The following is a 25,487-nucleotide window of genomic DNA, read 5'->3' on the forward strand; positions in this document are numbered from 1 at the left end:
GCTTCTTGAATGAGTCCATGACTTGTGTCTTGCATTTCAGCTCCTCCAACACTTCCTTGCTGAAGCCAAATGCTGAGCAGTACAGGGCCAGGTATCATTTCACTGCAGACGTACTAGGTAATGCAAGTATTCCATTGCCCATTCTGTCGTCATAAAGACGGGAACTCATTTTCATTATGATGCATTGGAGTATTCACATTTTGCATTAGTGGAAACTTTTCTTTTTCACTGCCGCTGCTGCAAAGCACTGCTTTGCACATTTCTGTTGCTTCTGGATTGTACCCTTGCATCTTTTCAATGTCTTTCTTTCTTGTGGCAATTCGTGAAGCGAAGCGCTTGCTCTGCCTTCCACTGATCTTAACTTTTTGGCAATGGCCTGGCAGGCGCTTGTTGAATGTTGGACGTCCTTGTAAGGGCCTTCTGGATGTATTTGCAGCTCAAGCAATGTCCACCTAAAAACAATAAAGTGCGAGGATTGTAGAAAATACTTATTTAAACACACCAAAAAAGAAAACTGTTATATGTCGCAAAGGAAGCCAAGTACATAGCCACGGGCAAATGAGAACCACAAAATTTGGTGACTATACATTACTCACCTTTGCTCGTTCCTCTACCGCTGCAGTTGGCATTGAAGTACGTCTCATGCATGATTTTGAGCTGTTTTCAGAGTCGTGCTGTCGAAAAGCACACATCATAATTTTTGGCATTTAGAGCATCAACACACAGTTCAGTAGCTTCCACATCTTTCAGCATGTTCTCTGCTTGTTCCAGAAATTTCAGGCTGAGTTCTTCAATCAGTCCTCTCATATATACCTTGCAGCAGACATTGGGTTGTCTGTCGCAGAGCTACATGACTAGTTTATCGGACATGCATCTTCTAGGTAGGTCAACATGCAATGAAGCACTCAGTCAAGCTCCTCCAGAACTTGCTCCTCAGCCCATCCTAGCAGCCTCAACCTGATCACATGGCGAAACAGCCTTATAGAGTGTGGAAATCATGGCATAGGCCGATAGCTGTCCAGCAGTGTCGTGTCAGACCTCGCTTCGAGATGAGCTGAACATGCACGCATCTCCAGGCCTGTGGTACTGTTCCAGATGCCAGTACTTTATTTAGCATCTCCAGTAAGAGAATTCATGTCAGCTTTCTCGCATGCTTCAGTGGCAAAGGGGAATACCATGTGAGCCTGTCATAGATCTTCCCTCTGCCAGGCACCCCATGGGCACCCTGCAAGGCAGTTTGGCTGTACATGTCGCGCCACCTAGCAGCGGCGGTGAGCACCCGTGGGTAGGCCTTCGCCGCCATAGCACCTTTGTCCGTGCTGCGCTCAAGCATGCCTGACAGCCTCGTTTTGCAATTTTGCATGCATTTACCGCGGCCTCTCGGCAGCTCCTCCGTGAGAGGTGTGAAGAACAACAAGCGCAAATACTGCTGCATTAAGGATTGCCACAACTGCGAAGGGGATGACGGCATCAAATTTTACCGCTTCCCTTCAAGATTGTGGGAAGCAACCCGGTGGCTGAAGTAGATCGCCACGGATTGGCGCATCAGGTAAGTGTCGCTCTTGCAAATTTCTATTAAACGAACTAAGGCGTAAACGCGAAATAAAGTGACAACTGCGTAAAGGCGTGTCAACTGATTCCTGCTGTTGTAAATTGGTTAAATAGTCGTTTAGCTCGTCTCGCTCCAAAACAAAGGCGCAGTGATTGTTACGTGTCAAATCTAGCTTCGTAAGCGCTCCATGCTGGAGCTTTGTATGCAGTGTGCTTTTGTTGTGCATTGATAAGCCAACATGCAGCTCGTTTCTGCGCCGGAATCAAGACGCGAGTGCTGGAACCGGACTTAATCATGCCGATGCTTTCTTGCGCGTAGAACAGAACCAAGGCTGGAGGGCACTGCACCACACGTCAAGTGTTCGCACGCTAGCACACATTTGTTCAGTCTTCGCGTTACTTAATGTCAGCTGATTGCCCTCTGTCATGTTTCAGCGGTGATGACCTCTCACACTAGAGCCCAAATAACAGTTAGAGAGTATGTTTGAAGCACTTTGTCAATGAAGGAAAAAAGCAACATCGAGAATTCTCCGGGTTACCTGCCAACAATATTCCCACCCGTCTTACAAGAAGCAGTTCCTGCTGCACAGACTTCCAGGTTCAGCAGGTATCTGCTTTACTCGTGCAGTGGTAAATAATTATATATGTTACGTATTGGATGGCCCCTTCTAAAGGCGCTTACTTTTGTCACTTCAGGAGAGTTTGGTGTTGGGCTAGTTGATATATAATGCAAAAAACAAAAACAAAAAAACAGCTAAAGAAATAGCATGAAGAAGAGTGACCAGTCAACACAACACTGACTTTCAACTGAAGGTTTATATTTGCAGTAACGCAAAATATATTCATGCAACGAATGGGGATGCTGGGCTGCATGGGACAAAAAGCAGCCGCAACAGAAAGAGGGGGGGGGGGGGAATTCTTTTGTAGTCGCAACTTCAGCTGCATTTTACTTGCGATGCTGAGGTGTATAAATTTATTCATGTTGTTGAATTGCTGTTATTCACTCATCCTTATTTGTTGTTATGATAGCACCTTTGCTAGGGATAACAAATATACCTCATTTTCCTCTGACAACCTTCAACACATAAGCCTTCCTTTCGATACTGCATTTTGCATGCCTTCATCATAAATAACATATGGCCTCTGGTGTGGTATCACACTTTACAGCAGACATGATTACTGGCCGAATTACATAAAGAGAGGATGTCACATTTGAGCTTTCCGTGCATTTGCAGATGGATGCACAGATCTGCGGCTTTGGCTACTGCAGTGCCTTGTGCGGCAGAAGTAGCAAATTTGATGCTGAAGACGCCAGCAGCAGTGCCATCTCTGTACCGGCCGAAGTGGTCGGTGACTCTATAGGTGCAGTAGCATGGGAGGGCCTGAACCTGTTGTGTGCTGCCGCTGAGGTCCACGTAGCAGCCAGGTCAGTGGTGAGCTTTATAAGGAGCTGGGCACTAGCACAAACACCAGACTACATTTCATCAGCGGAAAATTTTGAAGTAAACCTTTCTTTGCCTCTTCCTGCAGTTTGGCATGAGTCTATGGTTTCTTGCCTGATATATTCGTGGATGCATATGTCAAGCTTATATGTGCTCTGAATGGTAGTACCAGCTAACAGGATTATATATACTGTATGTTAACCAACAAGGTGTGCGAGGAAGTGGATGACCGTTGTGTGTAATAAAACATTATTTCATACATAACACATTAGCCTGTAATGTAGGCCTGTAGGCATATCTAAAGGGCACCAATTTTTTTATTAAAATAGCGCATTGTATTCAATGGCTTCCTTCAGGTGCTTTATATTTTATGATTTAGCCATTCAGTATGTGCGAATTATTAGCTAATTGTCCAAAATGAGTACGTGCCACTGTTACACAAGAAATATAAAAGCCTTCAATGTATTTACAATTAAATGCAACATGGCACAAGAGATATAGAAATTATGTTTGTGGTGCATAAAAATAACTGTTGCACGAGATTACACGTTGCATATGGATGAAAGTAAGCAATTGGTACGCAATGCCATTAGCTGTACAGCATTTACTAACCACTCCATTAAAGTTTTGCTTCATATATACTCCAGCATTTGCATTTGGATCTGCATAATTCTTTCAGAGTCCTCGTTTAAGGTTCTAATTTCTGTCATATCTAAAACTATGCAGTTGATTATACCGATAGTGATTTTAGAACCTTTCTCACTACTGTAATTGTGAAGCACATTTCAAAAGAATGAGAGTATCTTTTTAAGGGGGTGGTACTATGGCAGCCATCTTGCAAGTAGTTCATATTCCCCCACCAGGCGGCACCACTAAGTCATAACTGAAAACATGCTCTTTGCCGGTGTAGCACAGCGTTATCTCTCGGCCACTCCATGCACTCAGCGCAGGGCACGCCTGCATGTATCGGAAGTTTCTGTAACTTTATCAATGCTTCTATCCGTTGTCTGTTGTCACCGACGCTTATGAAATCTGATTGTATGAGCGACGCAAATTGTCTATTACTTCCTGGAAGACACGGGAGCAGCATGGATTACTCTGGAACCTTCGATGACTCATGTATAAAAGCCGACATCTTTCGCCGCTGATCAGATTTCGAAGATCGCCGACTTTGTTTGCCGCTATCGTTGTGCTTCGAATGCAACTTGCTTTTGTGGGCACAGGTTTGCCCAATAAAGTTAGTTTTGTCATTCACAGTTTTGCGACTGCTTTCTTTACTGTCACTACTACATGACAATAGGAATACAACTGAACATTAGTGTATCGTGACGATGAACGGCACGAACTCAGGAAACAATGAATCATGTTTATTGCGGTTCGTACATATATAGGGCCGTGGGGAGAGAAGGAAGGAGTTAACAAGGGAGAGGGTAAGGGAGCACGTTGCACTGAACCAGCCGTTGATAGCAGGCAAGTATTGATACCTGATATGATACAATTAGTATGACAAATCCTTCTCACCACGAAGCTTACTGCAGGTCGCCTTTGCAGCGCCAGTTGATTAGTGTCTATTTAGGAATCTCCGTAGCATGAAGGAACATGACACAAAAGAAAAGCACAGTAGTCTGTCGACCTCAACATCTCCGCGACAATGAGGCATGCTTGGAAAGACGAATGCTTCCGTGTCCTGTGTTCTTTTTCCCCTTCCCTGTCTTTGCGGCTGTCTTCCTGACCGTCTTATCCTGACGCACTTACCACGTGCAGATGACAAGGCCTGGATTTTATTCACAGCTGTGAGAAGAAAAGGCTGAGGGAAGTTTTGCTGGCCTAATAATGCGGATGGCTGACAGCTGAACATCGGCCAACAGGAGGATAGGGTAAATAGTAGACAGGAGGGAAAGTGATAACTCAGTGCACTCTCGCATTGCGTGGCCAGCGCTGTCTCGTTCCGCGGGACATGCAGGCCATGGACAAAAGCGCGCACGTGCGCTTTCGTCTGCCATTCATGAGCGGATGGTGTTCTCGTAGACGTTGAAAATTCGAAGGTATCCTGTCAAAAAGGCGCATTCTCGTAGAGCAAACTTCGCTATTACTGCTTTCTTCCTTTTTTTTATTCGAAGGCTTCGCTGAAGCAGGCGTTTCTCTTCTTTATTGATATGTGATGTATGTAATGTTTTCCCTCTATTACATTCCTAGCTTACTTCAAGGACGTAAAAACTCGCTACAATAAATTGTGCTACAGAAAAGCGACGATAACGGAAGCACATAACGATGTTCTTTGTCACACTTTCTTAACACGTATGGTATTGTGCAAAACAAGACTTGAACAGGACACTATAGTTAATAAGGCTGTATTTTGGTTCCCGTTGTCATTTACATGTTTCGGGTGGAGGGGGTTATGAGCTGTGCAACTATGAAATAGCGTGAAAAAACACAAATAGATGGGGCATTCACAATAATGCTGGCCACGAGGCTCCCTTTTCATCTTTCGCGTCCGTTGATTTTGGGACCCTCGTCTGCATACTATATGTACTAAAGAGATGTTCTGTTATGTATTCTTCATTATCAACATATGAGCTGCTCTTTTTGTGCGCTTCGTCACGTGTTCTCTCCTTGACGTTACTTATTATGACAATGCAATATGCAAAACTTTTTGCATTACGTTCGCACTCGACTTTTAGTGAAGTGTTATAATAGTATATTGAACAGCGAAATTGCACATCAGGTTTGAATAGCCCGCTGAAACATGTTGTAATCAACAAATACGATCTCTGCAGCGTTCGTTTTTCGGAACGCTCGATGTTGGTGAGTTTTCTTTAGAAGGTAGCGTTTTAAGGCCGCCAACATCCATATATTTGCAAATCGTCTGTTAGGTTTGTTTATAGTCACAAATAAAATTGTAGGGCGTGTGCGATCCCCACTTCAGCAGTGGAATAGCATACTCAGGTCGATTTTACACTGAAACACTGCCAGAGCACACGTGCGCAAATAACAAAAAAAAAAAGACCTATCCATTAGAAACGTGTGTCAAAATAGGGAGAACCCATTAGCTAAAACACGACACGTAGAAAAGAGAGTGGAACCTGTGACAGCATTTTTTTATGTTTCTTTTTTATTCTTCAAAAGACTAGTCACTACACAGAGCGTTACAAGTCGTCTGTTAACGAACACTGATAAAAGCAATAAAAAACAGCGCTAAACAACAGGGCAAGTGAAGGGACACAGACAACAGCGTGGACTAACAACCAAAGTGTCCTTATTCTTTCAATCGGCATATATATACTCCACCGCTATCTCAAACAACAGACTCAACAGAATTGGGAATGCGCAGGGGGTCATTGCAATGCGATAGGAAGGCAATCTCCTTTGGAAGGAGAAAAATAGAGGGAAGGCTTACACATGCTTCACCGCTATTATGAATGTGGAAAGCTTCGGAAATAAGGCGTGCGTGGTCATCGCGGTATTTTGACTGGTAGGTCACATCTTTGAAAGATGGCTTGCAGCAGCAATCATTACAATGCAGTGATAACTGACTATCTTTAGCTCGTTTTTGAACTTCGTTTGAGTGCTCGCGCATGCGGTCATTGATGCACCGCCCCGTTTAGCCGATATAAAAATGACTGCATGATAGGGGAATCTTATACAGGTAATCTTCTCTAGTACACGTAATCTTATCTCGTAATCATGAACCAACCAGCCCAAATGTGTACTCTTCTACTGATAAAAGTGCGCGCTGTGGTAGAAACAGCTCCTCAACACAAAGCTGACGCACCGGCAAGCCTACCAGCCGAGGTCGCGGCGAGTGTCGGAGAGGCTACTGTGCTGTGTCAGCTTGCTCTTCGTTGCAGCTTCTTTGATTTTTCGCTGTACTTCAATCGCTCGCTCATTCTACTGTGCTCTGCGGATGGGCATGCTGCGCGTAATGCGGGGATCTACAATTTCGGGAAGAAGGCAGTCTCTGTAAAATCTGATGAGGAAAGGAAGCATTTTCAATTTCCAAAAGCTTTCTTCCCTTTCAACCTGCTGTACGTGAATTCCTTTTGATGTGCAGACAATAAAATGACAGAAACTTGTTTTGGTGATATTTAGCTGGCCTTGAACCTGATAGTAGTACCTATGAGAATTGCTTAGTGCGGGTGGTTTGAGGATGTGGCTCCTCTGGTTGAATTTCTTAGCAGTCTCACATGGTTCCATCTCTTTCGCTGTGAACGGACACTTGACCTCCAAGATACCGTTGCTCCCAACTAATCCATCCGGAGATGCTGCTAAGAAACCATAACCTTGATCAAATAACCCACGTGGTTGCACGCGAGTTCCCGTCTCTTCTTTGTACAACCGCACTGCGACTTGTTCTTGCTGCTTACCATGCTCAAGAGCGGCACAAGTGAAAGTATTTTTGTAAAGTAGGCTTTTCATGAGTGCGTCACACGGCGTCGACTCTCTTCTACACACAGCGTAAAAATTGGATGCACTTAGACGCACTTGTCTTTCTACATGCCACGTGCAATTGTCTGCTTGACCTCTAGTGTGCTCCTCAATCTCAATCCTCCGTTTTTTGTCCACCTGCAGGCTTTTCAAAATATTTGCTTCTTTTTCCGAGAATTGTTCAAGCGGCATATCAGGTTTCTGACAGTTCGGGCCGTAATGGCACCTTGAGTCTTTCATCGGGGACTCCTTGCGCGGACACTGCCGGTGGCCATTTTCCTCAAATAGTTTTCGCCTCAGAGACTCTTTGCTAGCCTTCTGACTCAATTTCTTGTTTGCGTAGCACTTCAAGATGGCTGCAGGACTCTTGCAGGTGACCGCCTTAGTTGCAGCGCAATGCCAGTAGGGCCCCAGCTGAAAGCTGAGCCCAGCTCCATAACACTGGTGTTCATACGAGCCTTTCTGACACCTGTTTATCTGCTTTCCTCAAGACAATTTGGCTACCAGTGACATTACTGCCTCGGCAAGGTTACTGGTGTCATTCGTGACAAGACGGCCAGCTTTCTCCGCAATTATGTTGGCGGCGGTCACTATATTCAGCTGGAGCACTTTAGGCATATTCTCATAAACGTTATCGCCTTTGGTGCCATTACCAAAATAGCTCTTGCATTTGTCGTGGCACCCAAACACATGTTTTGGACCATTTATGAGGTCGGCAGCTAGCTCTAAGATGAGTTCTGCTTTCTGTGCATCTTTTTCTTCTGCAGTGCCCTGTACATCCAGCAGAATGTTGGCATAATGCTTGATAGCCTTCCGTGCACAATTCTTTATGCGCTTAATTCTGGGACAACTTAGGTAGGCTGAACTTCCGTTAGTTTCTTTAGCAATAGCGTAGAGGCGAGTGGTGTAGCATTTCACTACATGGTACGCGCACTCCCTCTTCCTTACGAAACGGCCATATTCCACTTTTGTAAAGATCTGATGCAAGACTGAAGAATCGCCGTCCCCTATGAACGTCCGATATTCAACACCATGCATTTCAACGCTCCTCTGGAAGCCTTCAACAATAATATTGGACTCCATTGCACCTGAGCTTTCGTTCCAATTCTTACAGCACAGATGCTCCTTTTTCTCCTTGCTCGTCCTGGCGTAGTGTTCACACGTGCTGCACAGTTTGTTTCTCACTCCTAAGTATAGGAGCTTTTTAGTAAGCTGGGAAGCGACGCGTAACTCAGTTTCTTGACATTTCCTTGATCATCGAACAAAATCATGTTTGTTGGCAGTACTCCCCAAGATCTTCGAAGCCGTTGCTAAACTTTCAGTCCAAGTATTCTAAATTAGTAAAAAACGGAATTGCCATGTCGTGCCTTAAGTCTTCCCTCACGAGGTCCTGCATGCACAAAATGAGCGCCAGTTTTAATGCACAGTTCCGGCGCCTATTAGAAGTAGGTTATCCTAGTGTAGCGGTGGCCACTGTGGCTGAGCGCCTAAAGAAATCGGTTTCGAGAGGGACGGATGTGATTACAGAAAGCAGTAATAGCAAAAAAAGAGTAGTGGCTATTCCATATATTCATTCAGTGTCGCACAGGCTTAAAAATGTTGCTAGTAGATATGATGTTAATGTTGCTTTCACTGCTCCCGATAAATTAGGTAAGATATGCGCTGTCGTACAAAATAAGAAGGAGCGGGTAAAATGCAAAAAACGAACAGATATTTGTCCTGCGAAGCACAATAAGAACAACAGTTTTACTGAATGTCGTATGGGTGTGGTTTATAAAATCCCCCTTGGCTGTGGCCAGTTCTACGTAGGGCAAATGGGACGGTGTATCAATCAGAGGCTAATGGAGCATAAAAGGTCGTTAACCGGTGGATCGCCTTCTAATCTTTCGCTACATTGCCGAGATTGTAACTGCAAGCTAGAGGTAGATGAATGCGCGATATTGTACAGACATAAAAATGAAGATGCGCGTCTTATGGTAGAGGCATGGCATATCTATAATGGTGGAAGTGCGTGCATGAGTCAGCCTTCGAATACTTTACATAAGGAAGAGATTAAGTGCCTTAACAGTTATCTCTCACGTAGACCAGCACGTGTACCCGATTGACACGTGGTGTTACCATTCCTGAGCATGCGCAGATGAGTTTTGTGTCTTCTTTCATTTTTCGCCTCAGTGCTCCCTTCATTTGATAGTCGGCGTTCGTGTTGTCCACTTCTCTACTCTTGTGTCCTGTCTGCACGCCTCACTTCTATTTTGCACTGTGGAGCATTCCTGCGCCAAGGATGGGCAGGCACAGAGAAGGTGCTCCAGAGTCTCGGGGTCCCCGCACCTCTTGCAGGCAGGTGACATGGCGCGGCCCTTGGCGTACAGCCGGGACGCAGTCCAGGTGCAGCCAGTCCGCAAGCACAGGAGTGTGGAACGGTCTCTTCTGGAGAGGCCGTTCTCTGGAAGCGGCTTGAGGGCCCTGCCACTAGCCACTCGGGGGTCCGGGTGAATGGAGGTGAGCAGGCACCGTAGCCAATGCCTCGTGTAGTCTGAAGCCGCTACCGCTCTGGTAACTGGGACTACATCATGATGGGCAGCTTTGGCGTAGGTATCCGCCTCCTTGTTACCGGCTACCCCGACATGTGAGGGCAGCCAGTGGAAGTATATTGGGACTCCGGCGGTGGCTAGAGCCGTTAACTTGGCAAGCAGCAGCACCACTGTATAAGTCCTGCCCGCCGTGGGTTGACGAGGGTCTGGAGCGCTGGCTTGGAGTCACACACCACCGCCACCAGCTGCTGGGGAGGGTGCTCAGCAAGGAGGTCGGCAGCCAGGTGCAGCCCTGCGAGCTCAGCTGCAGTAGAGCTTGCTGTAAATGGGAGCCTACACTGCCTGTGACAGGCAAGGGTTGGAACTGTGCATGCCGCTGCTGCCGACCCGCTGGGGAAGACTGAACCATCCGTGAACACCAGCAGGTGTCCTTCCAACTCCTCCTGGAGCTTGCAGGCTGCTGCCTGCTGCAGGGCTGCGTCTGGTGCTCTCTGCTTGGCTATACCCTTGAGGGACAGGTGCACTTCCGAAGGTCCGTGATGGGGAGGAGGAAGAGCCACTGCCACAGGTAGTTGGGGAACTGTCTCCTCATAGAGGCGACACAGGCTGCCCGTACCTGCCCATACATAAAGCCGGCAGGCTCCGGAGCCGGTCTAGGAGAGCCTGGCCGTCTGGTGCGCGATGTAGCCTGTCAATATGACCCATGTAACAGTGGCCATTCGCCAGCCTCAGGCAGTGTTGTGCCGATATCTTGGAGTGCCTTGGAAGCCCCAGGACATTTCTGATGGCCGTCCTGTGCAGAACCTCTAGTTGTCCTTTTCTGGCATGCGTCAGAGAAACCAGCGGCAGGGCATACAACAATATTGATGTTGCTGCAGCCTTGTTCAGGCACAGGGCCCACTTGGTGGAGCATCCTCGGCCTGGTTGAAAGAGTCAGCCCACGGCTGCATGTACTCGGCGCACCTTGGCGCTGAGGGCCTTAGTAGCTGGGATCCACGTCACCCGGTGGTGTATGGTGAGGCCAAGGTACGTCACTGTCTGCTTCCACGGAAGGGGGTCGGCGCTGATTCTCAACTGGTGGACGCTGAGGCAGGAGGCAGCCCTCGGGTGTATCAGTAAGGCCGCCGTCTTTGTAGGAGAGACAGTTAAGCAGATGGTATGGTATGGTATGGTAAAACTTTAATGAAGTCCTGCAGATCGTGAAGCTCGGGAGATTGGTTAAGCCGATGCTCCCGAGGAATGTTGTCACCGCATCCAGAGACCCCTGCAGTAATCTGCGGACAGCTGGAAGGCACTGCCTTGGTCCTGGGACACAGAGTGCCACATCATCAGCGTAGATGGAGCACTGTGTGTGGTACCGGGGTCTGCCGGTAGCGCGGCTGGCAGACTTGCCAGGGCTGCATTGAACAGAAACGGGCTCAGCACCAATCCCTGCAGCATGCCGTTGGCGATGGCTTGAGGGGCGCTGAGCGCCTGGACCACTCGTACTCGGAACGTTTTTCCCACGAGATAGGCAGAGACAAAGCGCCTGAGGCTGCCAGTGATCCCGAGGATCCTAAGGAGGCCTCGATGACCTCGTGGGGCAGGCTGTCAAAGGTGCTCTGCACGTCAAGCAGCACGAGAAGGGCCACGTCACCACTACTGTTCTTTGCATCCTCCAGTGTGGCCACGACGTCGGCGATAGAGTCGGCAGTGCAGCGGTGGCACCTGAAGCCGGTCTGCTGCTCTGGCAAGTAGTGCACCTGCGCGATGATCCACTGCATGCATGCCAGGACAATCCTCTCCATCACCTTATAGGCGGCAGAGGGGAGAGATACTGGCCTGTACGAGGAGGGTGCCGCCGCAGGGTTTCGTGGCTTAAGGACTGGCGCCACCACCGCGATGAGCCAGCTGTCTGGGAGAGCCCCAGTGCTCCAGATGGTGTTGAAGTACTCCAGGAGACAATCTTGCTCTGCATCTTGCAGGTTGCGAAGCATCTGGAACGTGATTTCATTCGCTCCCGGAGCGCTCCGTCGCTTGCTTTGTCCTAAGGCGGCCTTCAGCTCATGCACCCGGATGGGCTCGCAGCAAAGAGCATTAATCTGCTCGAGCACCCATTCCGGATGGTGTCAGGTGGGGGGGAGGTACCAAGGCGCAGTAGCTGGTGGAGGCAGGACCCGCTGTACCAAGGGCTGGGCAGTAAACCGGTCGGCTAGTAACTTCACCAGAGTTGATGCAGAGATACCCAGGGAAATGGCTGCTGAGAGCACCTGTCGTTGTACACAAGGTCCTATCAGCAAGGCCCTCAGCAGGCGCCAGGCACGAGCTCCATCCGGCGTCCTGATGATCGTGGCACAGATGCCCTGCCAGCTTCAGTGCCTGCGTTGCCGGGAGTGTTGTCTGCAGGCGGCGTCGATGCGACGGTGTTCCGTCCAGTGCTCCACCTGATTAGTTCGCAGTGCTCTACGTTCAGCCCTGTGCCTGGCAGCTCGTAGCTGGAGGTGCCGAATGTCTGGCGCTGGTTGGCCCTCCTGCGCAGTGGGCCAGACTGTGGCTGCGCGGCTGCTGTCCGCAACAAGCTGCAGGAAGTCCATGGCACTGGTGTCCTGCTGGCACAGCTTACGGAAAGCACTCCAATCGACAGTGGCGTACACGCGCATCCTGGGTGTCTTGCCCCTGAATGGGGCCAGCACGATAGGGAAGTGGTCGGACCCCCAGGTGTCTGGTTGCGGTGTCCAAGTGTATCGGCAGCCCTGAGTGGCCAGGCTCACGTCAATTGCCGTGCTGATGGCACGGGATGTGCGGCAGACTAAAGGGGGAGCCTTAGTGTTTAGAATCTTCAGACCGAGCTAGTTAACGTCCACAACGCTGCTACCTCACCCTCAGCAGCAGCGACTGCCCCAAACGGTGTGGTGAGCATTGATGTCTCCGCAGAGGACAAGTCTCTGTCGAAACGTTGGGCTAGCTGCAGCAGGCACGAGGGATCTCAGTACCGGCACAGTCGAATATACACGCTGGCCACAGTGGTGTCAATGCCTCCAAGACACACACGAACAGCACAGCATTCGAGTGGTCCTCCAGTCAGATACGCCACGTCGAGCTCAGCTTGCAGCACACCCCCCCGCACATACACCGCGCTGCGGGGAAGTCCCTGGGGATGTTCTTTGTTGAGACATGGGGTCGCCGTGCAGGGTTGCAGTTTGCACGAAGTGCAGCTGCTGTAGCCTGTGTAGCCAGGTAGACGCAAATCTGCAGTCGCGTATACCTCCTGCGAAGCAAGTACATCGTAGCCGCTCTGCAGGAAGTGCAAGGAGAGGTCTGCTTGTCGCCGCCGCAACAAGTGCGCCTTCCACTGAAGCACGCTTGGCCAGTGACGGTGGTTCCCAGCTGGGGCGTTAGCCATGGTGGCTCTGTTGAGGAGGCTGCCCACCTGCCTGTAGGCAGATTGAGCGCAACTTGTTGTCGGCTGGCAGTAGGTCAGCAATGGCCCGCAGAAGGAGCCTCAGGCTGGTGGCCTCTGACTGCTGCTCAGAAGTGTGGCTGGACGGCGCCATGTCAATAGCGGCTGGGGGTGCGCCTGCTGCATTTGCCGGGGCCGCCTTGCACCCCCGCTTCTCTTGGCCACGCCGGGTTCCTTTCGACGAGGTGCTTTTGGCGGAGCCAGTGGCCACAGCTGCATAGCTGGAGTGCACCGCCGTCTCCAGTGCATGGACTCCTGAAGCGATGGGAGAGGCTTGTGTCTTAACGGAGGCACACATCACAGCAGCAGGAACTGTCGGTAGGCAGGAACCAGCGTCGGCAGCAGGCATTAGTGCCGCAGTGGTTCCCGGGAGGTGGGCGGCAGGGGCCGCACTAGCGGCGATCCCCTCTTGTGTTGATGCAAGCAGGTGACGTTTTTGCTTGTGTGAGATCACATTTGTGAAGATCTCTTCATCGTGAGGCTCCGTGGCACTGCGTTGTGTTGGCCGTGCCGTTGTCTGAATGCTCTACAGAGTCTGCAGCCTGCATCACGGCGTTTTCGCAGACAGGCATCACAGGAGGGGGCGATTCGTCAGAACCTGTCGCCGCTAGCTTGCACGGGGCTTCGTCGTCGCTGCAGGACTCGCTGGGGTGCGAGGATGAGGTGTCCATCGTGTCGTTATCGTCATCCGAACCCGGGAGTGGAGCGCTCGATAGCTCGCTGATTTCTGCAGCTGGGTAAGCGCTAACGGTAGTACTCATGATGGTGGCGGAAGTTACGGAGTTCGGCAGAAGAACTGGAGTGTTCGATGTCTCATGCAGTGCGAGAACCGATGCAGCAGCGGGCGGGACCAGCGAGGCAGCATCTGTACCGGCACCCGCGGCCGTGTTGTGAGAGTTGGCATCCAGTGGTGAAGCTTGACACTCGGTCGTGGCTGGCATCCCTTGTGCCTCGGTGTTGTAAGCCATCGACGCAGCCATAGCAAACTGCGGCATCACCCCGGTGATCGCGTCGGTAGTGGGTAATCCAGGTGAACGCTTGGTACAGTTGGCGATTGCGCAGAGCCACCATGCCTGCTCCTGGTGTTGAAGGGTCTCCTCGCACTGGGCAATCATGTGCTGAAGAGACCGCGGGCACGCAACGCTCTTCGAGCGCTTGTGCTGCGATGAATGCGTACTGGACCGCCGTGTTCCTTCAGCAGTTGATACCATTGGGGTGGAGGTGTCCGGCTCCATCGCTGTGACCGAACGGTTGGCACTATGTGCTAGCATCGATCAAAAGCAACAGTTCACGTGTGGTCGCCTGTTCCACTAGTTGGCAGCTTGAAAGATGCGGTGGAAACACTGCGCACAGAGAGAGCGCGGACGCGACTGGCGTTGCGAAGAGGAACGTGAAACAGCAGAGCACGTTCTGGCGTGACCTCTTCCAACGGTGGTTCAGACAAGGCTCCCCAAATGTTCTGCCGAGACATGCGCAGTGGTTGCATTGCAATTCTGGACACCATCTCATTTGACAGTTCCACAGGTACTGACACTGCTGTACTGACATGCGCAGAACTTGATGACGGCGAGGTCATTCGTCAGGTTTCTGCTGCACTGCCGGACGATGACTCCGAGTCGGCAGTTGACGCACCATGTGCTACGCTACCGTCGCATGCGGAGCATGCACAAGCAGTGACTGTGCTTTCAGCAGCCTATAGTGACCGGTCAGTACGACCCTCTCCGAGATTCAGGCTTATCTGATGGCGCGTAACCGGAACGGCGTGCAATGGCGCATTCGCAATTTCTTTAAGCCTACGGCCGAGCCCGAATAAGTGCGTGGAAATAAAGGATTTCATTTTTTTTTCTTAATCTGCTTTTTCGTACACCTGTTTATTCGGACATTTCCGCAGTCCCCGTGAGGTCCGAATACACTGTTGGCGACTGTATATTCATTTCAGAATAGTAAGCTGCTGGATTAGTTGGTTTGACATGATTTTTGCAAAGGGGAGTGCAGAATCGTTGTGTAAGAAGGAGATGTGGACAGGAAAGACGCTCACTTGCAACTAAGTATATTTTTAGAGACAAACCACAAGGAACGTTATTGCACATGCGCTGCCATCGAGAATTGTGAAAAAAAAAAAAGTTTACAATTTCTTTTACATACAAAAATCGCCTAACAACGGGGCATGCATCACTACATCAATAATGACAGCTAGTGTAGGTGATAGCAACAAATGCAGGTGCAAGCGGCCTGACAGAAATCATTCTGAAAAACCTTCAGGGGAAGGGCGACAGAGGAGGGGGCCTAGAAACTTCAGCCAAGGGTGAGGAACGTAAATTCCTTATCCATCAGATGCACTGACGGGGCACTAATACATAGGTCAGTGCAACGTTTCACTTGGTGAAAATCTTGTCTACTCGGCACAGTTAATATTGACATGAGTGCTGCAACATCCGTGGAAGTAATCCTGTGGCGTGTTGTTGCTCAACAAGGTTTAATATATTAGTATGCAAGTGGCACCTTGACGTGACCATCGTAGGATATTATGTTTTTTCATTTGTTCCACTTGTACAGCAAAATACATGCTAGGATGCATTGTACAATATGTGAACTTATTTCGGTGCTGTTATTGCTTCTAGGTTTGCGCCGAACACATTTGTTTATCATATGTGCAGTCTGCAGTAAGGCAACAATATGTTTGTCATCACTTTTGTTTCACAACAGAATTTGTTGTGTCCACTACCTCTCAATTCTTGATATTATAGTTATACCTCTTTAATTTCATCAGCTTGTTTTGTCTACCTTGTATGTATATTTTATCATGTGTTTAATATTTTTATTTTGCACCTGAATTTGGGCACTATATTGGTGCAATGAGAAATTATATGTGCACTATCAGAATGAATTCGTTTGCAAACAATTTCAGAACAGCAGTGCCTTGTTGTTTTCAGATTCAGCTACATTTTTAATAAGCTTCATTTACTCCAAAATGTACACTTGGCACTGCTCTGTGCTTAGAAACTGGCTAGAGTGTGCTCGCACATTGCACTTTCAGTGATGATACTGGCCTTGGCCATTTCAGAGCAGCTTTCAGAGCAGGCAAAAATGTTTTTCGGAGCAGTAAAACTGGCTTTCGGAGCAGGCAAAATTGCTTTTTGGAGCAGTAAAACGAACGTTTGAAGTGGGTGTCTGTTGAAATAATTGCAAAACATGTGTGCAGCTTTCACAGCAAGCAAATAATAGGAAAGCAAGAAGTGCTGAGTGGTGTTCTATCATAGCCAAAATATAACAAACGCAACTTATTTTAATTATTAATACCACCAACTAGTCTCGCTTTAACTAAAGTTACCAGACAAAGAATGTGTAAATATACAATTATTGCACTTTATTATAAAATGTCTTAAGGCAACAAGACTATCACAGCAGCTTGGGCAAATATTTGCATGTACTTGTACAGGAAAGATCACAGGAACAGATCTCATGATTAAATATCACTACAGTGGCCTTTCATAAAGGAAATAGAATACACTCACGTGGGTGAGGCAATGTGACTGAAACAAAGCAATGAATATATGCTCATGAAACTAGCGCGACTTGTGAACAAACGTTTTACAAAAAGAAATACTCAAAATAGTGAGGCAACGTGACTAAAGAACAATCCTCTTACGAGACAAACCAAGGAATACAATTATCCTAGTGGGGCAACATTACTAGCAAGCAAACCTTGTTGATAATAAAGCAAGGAACCCAATAATGAGAGGCAGCATGACTAGAGGACAAACCTTTTTATAAAACATACCAGAGAATACACTCACTTGAGTGAAACAGCAGGACTAGTGAACAACTGTGTGTATATAGTCATGAGTGAGGCAGCTTGACTAGCGAAAAAACCTTTAACAGAAAAAGAAAAAGAAAGCAGAGAATACACTCACTTGAGTGAAACTGCATGACTAACTGTGCGGGCCTAAACATACCACAGCGGGAACAATAGCACCTTGACAGAGAACTCCATTCATGAAAACATATCTACTAAATTTAAGCAGACATTATGAATATACAGAAGCACAGCAATGAATATGAAGAAAATTCTGGTTATGTGTTCTAATAAACTGCCAACTAAAAAGTTCAATGAAGAAAATTCGCACAAGTTTCAACATCAGTCAGGCTTGTGTCCACAAAACTACTGTGAAACCCCCGGAAAAGTACTTCACGTGCATGCAGCCACATATTTTCTTTTACTTTCAGCCATCTTTTCAAGGGCCACTGCAAGTCTAGATTTGCCCTCAGCCAGAAGAGAATTGCTGCTTTTAATGTCAGCAAAGTCCTTGGACTTGAGGCCACGACTAATTAAACGTTCAGCATTTGTTAGCATCTTCTGTGCGGTTTCTACTTCCTTTTGAAGGTCTGCTTGATCACTGCTGCTTGAGCCTGCCTCATCTGCCTTGCGTTGCCATTTCGCTGACTGCTCTTCCTCAGAAGCAATGCGTTCAGAGTACAGTTTCTTTGTGTTCCGCACAACTCTAACAACCTCAGGCGTAATGCTGAAACGGCTGGGGTCACTCTTGAAGCGCTTGCCATAGGACACAACATGACGTATCACATTGATGCTCTCTACCGTTAGCCGCGTCCTGTCATGAAGAAGTCTACAATTCTCACTAAAACCCCTTTCGACATCTGCATTTGCATGGGAAATGCCGAGCAAAGCCTTTACCACTTTATTAAGTAGTGGATGCTTGTGCGAGCCATCACTCTTTTTTAAGTCAAAGATGACCTGCCAATATTTATCAACCCTTGGAGCACTTTCAACTGTCTCCAGTTGAAAAACTGTATACTCATCCATTAGGGTTGAGATTTCACTTGGCTGTATCACCTGAGGCAACTTTGCAGCTAAGCACCTCATTTCAGCTTCTGATGACTCCTCCTCACTGGCCTTAGGAGAAAGGCAACATAGGCTCCACAGTGCCATGTTCCCAAAGGACAGTCGTGATCTCAGGTGTTCAGTGGCTTTTAAGCAGAAACTTCGGGCACCCAACCAAAAAGCCTTTTCCTGGGCTGGTTCCCATTGGGACATAGCTGCTTCTGTGTCTCCACCAACTTCTACAACAGCCTTCCACATTGCAGAACAGTGAATATCCAAACGCGGCAGATCCTTGCCGTTAACTGTACGGTAAGCTTTGGTTTTCATAAAGCAACCAAGCAGCTTCTGAACGAGAAACACCATCTCTTCATAGAGTCAATGCACCAGTGGTTCACTTCCCTGTAAGAGTGTTAGGAATGAAACAAAATTTCAAAAATGTTCTTAACCTCTTCTAGCCTGAATTTAGCATACTGCATAAAAAAATTATTTTTGCTGTGGCTTTTTATGTTCTGGTTATGAGGAAGTTACACAGCAACTTTTATGCGTGTCGGGGTTTTAGGAAGAAAGTTACAGCTATGTCGCGAAAACGCGACAACAGGTCGTAATGGATCAAAAAATGTTTATTTTCAAACACACTTGAGAGCTCATTTCTTTGAGTTTAGCACATTTGTATCTCAGTTCTTATGAAAAGAAATGAAACAATTTGAACTTTTTTTTATACACAGATGAACTTTGCACTTTGTGCAGAAGGAAACAGGTTGGCCTTTGCAGCCAGGCATCTTGCATCGTTGTCGTTGCTGCGACACTTCAGGCCAGTGGCCAACATTGTCTTGACGGACTTCAGCATTAGGTGTTGGAGCTGCTGGTCCTCTTCTTTTCTTCTTCTCAAGCTCTCCTTCCACGGAAAGAGACGGCCGGCCCCTCTTCTTCATCACGTCCTTGTTTTGATTGCACAGGCAGCTGGCTAGAGAAGCCTTGAACGCTAGAAGATCCAGTTGATGTTTCTTTGGGATTCCTAGAGCATCACAATCCCTCCGGTAGAGCAGCCAGCTGCTCACAACAGCCATGTCCACAAAATGAAAAAAAAATCGCAGGTAGAATTTCTTCGACTTCAGAAAAATTCTGTAGTACGCCATGAGCCCATCGAGAAGGTCGACTCCACCCATAAAAGTGTTGTAAGCCTTCACAATGGCTGGCTGCTCAACTTCACATCTTTCTTTCTTTTTGCGGTCATACCGCTGGCAGCTTCCTAGAGGCTGGGCACTCCCGAATGTGCTAGCAATATTCACTCCCCGGCTGTCGTACCACTTCACTACTCGGACTTCGACCCCTTCAATAGTAGCCTGCCTCTCCACGTGGCTTCCTCTACCGTTCTTCTTCATTTCTGCATCGCTGGGCAGTCGGCATCCAGAAATTCTGTTTGCGCGTGCAGTTCCCATTGCTGGAATACCACGCTGATGCAAATTTACCAGCAGTTTTATGGATGTGAACCAGTTGTCAAAAAAGAGCAAGTAGCTCTTGTTCTCTGGGATGGAGCGCGAAAGCTCGAGCACAACATTAGAGCTTGCTCCAAGGTCAGGTAATCCAGGAACAGGGCGGATGTCCCCTGTGTATATAGAGAAGTCAGAGACAAGTCCGTGGGTGTCGCAAAGTACAAAAATCTTGTAGCCCCACTTGTGAGGCTTGCTAGGGACGTACTGCTTGAGTGAGGAGCGGCCTTTGAACGGCACAATTTGCTCGTCGACCACCAGCATCTGTGACTTTGGAAGGATTTGAAATTTGAGCAGCAGATTGTCAATGAGTGGTCGAATTTTGAAGAGCCTTTCTTTGCCAGCATTTGCTTGTAGGAGATTGTTGTCGTTGAAATGAAGGCTGTTCTTTATCGCTTGCCACCTGTCACGTGACATAACTTCTGCCACTTTTTCTACTCGCATCTCGCGGTTCCAGTACATGCGCGATCGCGGAAGCCTGTATATGGACATATACATTGTGGCCCCAAGAAACTGCTCCAGTTCAGCGCGTGTTAGGCACAATGCTTTGTTGGCATTCTTCTGCACTGCATAGAGATTGGACTGGTCTGTAATCTCCTCAAGAAGCTTGTCGTCAAAAAAATACCGGAAGTACGCAATGGGAGCTTTCGGCTCATCTGGAGGGTCTGGAAGACCGTCTTCCCATTGAGGGTGGCATGTCCGCGGATGGTTCACTTGCTTCCAGAGGAAACTTCTTGCGCTTGACGTTGACGGCTCTTCCGTTTCACCTTCTTCATCTGCAAACAAAAAAAGAAAAAGAAATCACTGCGAGGTCGCAAACCACATTTGAGAAGCCACAAAAACCTTGGCTTGAAAAAATTGGCTGGGGCTTAGCTAAGGGCCTGGATATCTCGAAGCGAAAAGCTGCAGTGATCCGCGATAAACACGCGCTTGCGGCGAACGTCAAACGATGACGCATAGCGCGCGGCAGCGTGCGCCTGTTCTATGGGCAAGCGCGCCTTATATACCCCTCCTTTCAAATGCGCACGGCTGCGGCGAAAGGTCAAACGGTGGCGCGGAGAAGCGACAGCGCACATGGGCAGTAGCCTGCGCAGTGCGTGACGTCACTCGTGCTCCGACAAACGCGGTGTTGACTATCGTAGTGAAGCTTTTGGCTTCAAAAGAAAAAGACGCGCCACTGCAATACAACACGAAAGAACGCTGACGGCGTTTCACATTGCAGCCGAATGCAACTCGCCCAACAAACAAAAAATTGCGCACCTGTGTCGCTCCCAGACTGCCCAGATTGATCTGATGGGGCAGCATGTACTGTGTCAGGGCTGTATTCCGAATCGCTGTCGCTGAGGCAGCTATCTTCGCTTTCTTCAACGGGTGGAACCCTGATCCCGTAGAACCTTCTGGTGTCCATCACGAACAAAAAGCACCGAATAACTGCAAAAAACAAAAATTACTAGTTTTTTGACCACATGCCGAGGAAGACGAAGTTGTGCACAAATCGGGACGCTACAGCCTGTTGATGCGAAAACGCGACAAAGCGACACACGCTTGAAAAAACAACTAATCTTCAAAAACAAATTATTTACGTGATCTGCGTGCATTATTCAACCAAGTGCCTATCATGCAAAATTTTTTTATATTCAAAAAACTTACATACCTTGAATGGAGACGGATGTCAATGGATGGATAGTGAGAAATGTTCTTCGTCGGCATCAACTGGAGAAATGGCAGCCGTCAGCTCTTTACTGAATCGACGATAGATGGCGCTGCCTTTTCCACGTGTTGCCAGACATCTGTGGATTCCCTCTGAGCGCAGGGGTAGCGGCTACAGATGTTTTCTTCTGGTGGTGCGGCTTAAAACCGGTATGATGCGAAATCGCGACAACAGGTCATAAGAGGTTAATGAAGAGGAGCTTGGCATAGAAGGTCTTGTCAGAGAACGCCTTCCACAGTTGTTCATGCAACTGGCCTCCTGTGCGACAGGATGTGTCTGACAACATGACTTTCTTCACAGCAGGATACTGCTCTATCAAGCGATCAAAAGCAGGCCCCAAAGTGAGCCACCTTGAGCTCACATGGTGCAAAAATACAGTTTCGGGAAGACCAAGTGTCACTTGTTTCGCTTTAATTGCTGCGCTCTGCACAGCTGAATTCTTAAAAAAGTAATAAACATCTATCACAGCCCCCTCGATGTTCAACCTGAAGGCACTAAATCCTCGAGCAAATGAGTTGTGCACTTTGTGCAGGCAGCACTCTCCTAAGTCGATGATATTCGGGTAAGCCTCTTGCATTTTCTTCTTCAAGCTTTTCATTACATTTGGACCATCGGTAAAAAAAGCAAATGAAGTTCTTCTGCGGAAGGTCCATCATTGCTTCCTGGATCCCGCCTGCCAAAATTTCTGCTGTTGCGGAGCCCAGCCGGTATGACTGCAGGTGCTCACTACTAGCTGCTGCGCTTTGTCAGAGAAATATCTAACCACCACATCAAGCTGCTGGCACCTTTGCTCTGGAATAGGGGTTTCATCTATGGCATTAGAATAAAACACATCTGCCTTGTTGAGCTCGTCGGCCACAAGCTTCTTGAAGTATGAACCCAGGCCGTCAGAAACAATTTAAGAGGTTTTGGACCTCTTGCAGAAAAATTTCTTGGCTATTTCTAAATCCGGAAACATTTTTGGATGCAAGTCAGTTGCTGTGTCTGCCCACGAATATGGAATGTCCTTTAGTGTCATACCAAGGACAAAAAGTGTCTCTGCGTGTGTCATTTGGCCATTCAGTGAAATGTTTTGTTGGCTTGCTAATTCCAGAGTTGGCTGAGTAGTCTTCGGTCTTTGTAGGGCACTTGAAGTATCTCTGTGCTGACTGGCTGAGTCAACGTGGCGCTTTATCATCATCATCATCATTTATTTACCCTTAAAGGCCCTTGGATTAGGGCATTACATAAGGGGGGGGAGCAGTCGTTACATATACAATGGTCGGTAACAACAAAAAGCAATACAGAGTGCAGGATACATGTTCAACATTAACATCATTTAGTAGCATCAACAACTTGGATACAAACAACTTGGAAACAAAACAAAAAAGCAACTTGGAAAGAACAACTTGGAAACAAAACAAAACACGCATACATATTCAAAAACACGGCAAAATAACTCAGCTCTTGAAATGTGTTGTTAATAAGTGCCTGAATTTATTAGGTTCTATTTCAGTAACTATGGAATCGGGTAAGTCATTCCACAATGTAATGGAGCTAGGTAAAAAAGATTTATTAAATGAGTTTGTGGAGCCATGTATGCGCTGCAAACTTAAGGAGTTGAAAAGACGGCGTGAGGTGCGAAGCGGCGGGTGTAATACAGAATTTCTTAGCTGTGGGAAGGTATAGTATAATTTGTGAAGTAGGCAAAGTTGTGAAATTTTACGCTGAAGTGCCAGGGGTTGAAGATCAAGGGATGCCTTGATAAGAGTTATACTGTGTCGTCTGTCATACTGCGATGTGATAAAACGGGCTGCGCGATTTTGGATGGCTTCAAGCTGATCGATTAGATAGTTCTGATGGGGATTCCAGATCGCCGAGGCATATTCGAGTTTCGAACGGATGAATGTTACGTAGGCGAGTTGACGGACAGAACGGGGTGAAAAAGCGAGGGATCGTCTGATAAACCCAAGTAACTTAGAAGCATCTGTACAAAGTTTTGAAATGTGTTCAGACCATGTTAGTTTGTTCTTCACGATGATTCCGAGATACCTGTATGATTCTGTTTCAGAGAGTGGTGTAGAATTTAATGAATACGGATAGCTGAGGTTATTTCGCTTTCTTGATACATGCATGAACTTACATTTGGAAATATTCAGTTGCATAAGCCATGTCGCACACCAGGTTTCTATGAGATTTAAGTCGCGTTGAAGCAGAGCCTGATCATCGGGAGTAGATATGCGGCGGTAAAGGACACAATCGTCTGCGAAGAGGCGGATACAAGATGATATGGCATTAGGAAGATCATTTATAAATATCAGAAAAAGGAGTGGTCCCAGCACTGATCCCTGGGGGACACCAGAGATGACTGTAGTATTTTGCGATCTGTGGTTCCCTATTACTGTATATTGTGAGCGTTCGCGGAGAAAGCAGTCAATCCATGACAAAATTAAAGGGTTAATGTGGAGGCAGGACAGTTTTGCCATTAAACGACGATGTGGAACGCGATCGAAGGCTTTGGAGAAGTCTAGGTAAATGACGTCAGTTTGAAAAGAAGAATCCAAGTTTAAGTGAAGGTCTGTGGTGAATTCGAAAAGCTGGGACTCGCATGAATGGCCGGATCTAAAACCGTGCTGTTTTTCATAGAAGAAAGCGTTATTGTCGAGGTGTGATGCGATCTGCGAATATAAAATGTGCTCCAGCAGCTTGCATGGAATAGATGTTAATGAAATTGGGCGGTAATTAGAAGGATGGGATCGATTGCCTGCCTTAAATACTGGGGTTACTTTACTAGTTTTCCAATCATTTGGTATTTCGCCGTGGCATGGTGGCATGCCGCCTTATAGCCGTTACGCCGTGCTGCCTGCAGTTAATGCTGCTGTCGCACAAAACACAAAAGCCAGTTGCTTCATTTGCTTGACGGCACCACAGTGATATTTTGTCACAATTTTGGTCAGTCTTGAGAAGAATGTCCTGATTGAACTTGGTGAAGCGGCCTGCACAAAAAAAAAAGACAATTTCCCATTTCTACTAAAAAATGCAATTTACGCTAACCTAAAGGAAAATAAGGTTAAATTGCTCATTACCGACATTTTAGCATTACACACTATACCAGAAATAAAACAAATTCTTTCACATGCACGAATGTTTATCAAGATCGCTTCATCAGTTAGTTTAGCACTTCAACCTTTGTCCTGCATTAGAACAGAGCCTACAAGTCCAAATTCAACCTGGCATAAAAACAATGGAGACCCGCCAAGACGCTAGACAAGGGACGAGGTTTTATTGAGTGCCCCTTCGATTCCCTTTCTGTTCAACTCTTTCTGCCCCCGTGAACAGCTTGCATTATCATTGCCGCGAGCGGCCACGATACGTTAGCTGTCATGCAAGTTCGGGCATAGCAAGCATGCAGTTCCATAGTCCTGATGGAAATAGCTCACGCAAACAGCTAAAATTATAAGTTCTAAAGCATAACGCAGGCATGTTTCACAGTCAAATAAAAAAGTAGAAAGTGCTCAACTTCGTGTACTAGACATTACACCAAGCTAACGTGACATCTTAACGTGGCATCTGACATATGTCGGAATTGGCTCCGTAAGCGTGTTCGGAGTCCGTGCAGGTGGCCACTGCCGCGCGCTATGCGTCATCGTTTGACGTTAGCCGCAAGCGCGTGTTTATCGCAGAGACCGACTATATAACTGTTTGCTGCTCATCCAACATGGAAGGAGAAGAGAGTGATACTACCGATACAGAGAGCTGTGTTTATGGCTGTACAGAAATTGCAAGACAATGTGCCCAACAATGATGAATAAAGAAGTTTAATAATCCTGCATAAGTTACGGTATATATCATTGATAAGCAATTTTCATTACTACACAAGGCACACGTATAGCATAACCATAAGCTAACCAAGGCATATTCATAAGTCAAACCATAAGCATAACCATAGGCTAAATCATAAAGCATAACCATAAGCTAAACCGTAAGCATATTCATAACTTAAACCATAAGCATATCCATAAGTTAAACCGTAAGCATATCCATCGGCTAAATCATAAAGCATAACCATAAGCTAAACC

General features: G+C 47.3%; 1 pseudogene; it reads right to left on the reverse strand.

The window, feature by feature from the left end:
• Nucleotides 1-18,830: 18,830 nt before the first annotated feature.
• Nucleotides 18,831-21,589, reverse strand: LOC139055437 (piggyBac transposable element-derived protein 3-like; annotated as a pseudogene).
• Between the last annotated feature and the right edge of the window lie 3,898 nt (nucleotides 21,590-25,487).

This window comes from Dermacentor albipictus, chromosome 2, assembly GCF_038994185.2.
Source record: "Dermacentor albipictus isolate Rhodes 1998 colony chromosome 2, USDA_Dalb.pri_finalv2, whole genome shotgun sequence".
Lineage (NCBI taxonomy): Eukaryota > Metazoa > Arthropoda > Arachnida > Ixodida > Ixodidae > Dermacentor > Dermacentor albipictus.